The sequence below is a fragment of the Octodon degus genome, unplaced genomic scaffold (genome assembly GCF_000260255.1).
Source record: "Octodon degus isolate 3935 unplaced genomic scaffold, OctDeg1.0 scaffold00039, whole genome shotgun sequence".
In the NCBI taxonomy this organism is placed as follows: domain Eukaryota; kingdom Metazoa; phylum Chordata; class Mammalia; order Rodentia; family Octodontidae; genus Octodon; species Octodon degus.
In genome coordinates, this window is record NW_004524615.1 from 7,749,514 (window position 1) to 7,751,724 (window position 2,211).

A 2,211-nucleotide genomic window follows, 5' to 3' on the forward strand; every position below is an offset into this window, starting at 1 on the left:
CCTTCGTCCAAAGACAGCTGCTGTATAACCTACAATTAGCAAATGAAAATGAGCACTTAGGTCGATGTGTATTTGTGTACACGTGCTCCTGGGTGTCTGTTCAAACAGAAGTGAAGTGTCCTTTTCAGGTACAAAAGCATAAGGCCAGCATCCCTGTTTGTGAGCCATCCCTCAGCATCCTCAGTCATTCCACAGGCACAAATAATGACGACTCAACCTGACCTACAAAACTAGGTGGAGATTTATGAGCCTAGGCTTCAAGTCAAGAAACAAAGCTGAAACCACAGAAGTGTGTTTTATGATAAATGCTATACTGTTTACTGTACTAAATATCATAAATACTATACTATAGTATGCAACTGAAATTTTTACTTTTACAGTACCTGTCTGAAGTTAACTATTCTCTGCATGATCATTAGAAGCAATGTGATCATTAATTATAAATCATATGCTTTTGGAGAGTTCAGTGTAAGTCATTCTGGATAAAATTTAAGCAACATGAACCTGACAACAAAGCAAAAATTGAAGGAAGATTGATTTAATTATCTAGCTTAAATATTTTTTATTTTAGTTTTCAAAAGCAAAATATTTTTGAAAGCAACAAATCTTAAAATCGTTATCCAATTGAGCAGTCCAGAGCCCCCTTCCACATTTTTTTTTACTCTTTTAAATACAAAGAAACAGTCTGTAGGTTCACAAAGAATTTCCATTAAAAACAGATCCTTGCAAAAGATATGAACTATAACACTCTTGTTAACAGGACCACAATTCTCTAAAACACGAAGTCCAATAAAAATACTCTTATTGTACATAAAGTCTGTGAGTACAGTATAATAGGATGATGGCACCCTAAATGACATTTATTAATCATAGTAGAACCACCATTAAAATTAATTGCATATGTGTTGAGAAGAAGCATTCAAAGTGTAATTAAAAGGACTCACAGTCCTTTGCTTAGCCTCATCTTGCGTTGTAACACAAGACTCGAATTTGCCTTCTTGACACCCACTAACTGTCCTGATTTTCCCAGACTCAGACTCTTCTCAAGAACATGATTTCCAGGATAAATCTGGGATATTTTTCAGGCCAAGTAAAATGGATTATTTACTGTATTTTTCCTATTATATGTTTTTCCTATGAATGAATAAGGCTCTTTTTTAAAGAGATAAAAATGATACAGAATTTCAAAACAAGGGCATAGGAAGTTAAAAAATGGTTATTATATTGCATTTTATTATCTTCAAAGTAGTTGCTCAGATTTCCGGGTACAGTCATATGAAATTGATCAAACCCTGAGCAAAATAATATGGATTTCACAGTATTTGCTGTCATGCATAGAGTTACCTTCAAATTAGTTGTTCAGTGAAATTCTGTATCATTTTTAAATTTTCTGTTTTAATAGTATTTTGTACTTTATTTAAAGAACAAAAAAATTTTAAAAGTTGATCAAACAATATGAGCACTAACTGTTCCTTTCAGTGAACAAAGAGTAATTAGTACCACCATTATCTTAGCTATGCTGTGTGGATACGGATCTTGTGTCCCTCCCTTCCTTTCTCTTTTACCCCAACCCAGTTCATTCCTTTTGTGAGGTTTCTTCCCTACTTACAATATCTATTGTACCTTTTGGATCTTATTTACTTTTTTTTAAAAGAAATGTAATTTTTTTTATTATTATATGACTTTTTAAAAAATTATTTTTATTGAGAAAAAAACAGAAATGAGACAGTTTCAAACAGGTTAGTAGGACACTTACAATAATTAATGCACTGTATATTGATGTCTTCATAGCAGTTATTCATTGTACAGGATGCAGACATGATATCGTGTCTAAACATTATTAGTACAAATCTATATGCTACTATTATACCTCGTGTTTATACTTTTCTGCTGGATAGTTAAGACCAAGATAAAGCAAGACTTATAAAACAAAAAATGTAATTTTTGTATCTAGAATACCATTCTCTGACAAAACTAAACAAAAAAGGGGATATAAATGAAGGATCATTTTGTGATGAAATATATATATGTATATACATATATACATATATATATATATATTTTATATACAAATTAGTTAAGATAGATATACAGCTACTTCCTCTTAGTTTAATGAGAAGAAAGATTTGTACTAATAGTGTTTAGACAAGATATCATGTCTTTCTTGTACTATGAATAAATACTATGAAGACAACAATATACAATATATTA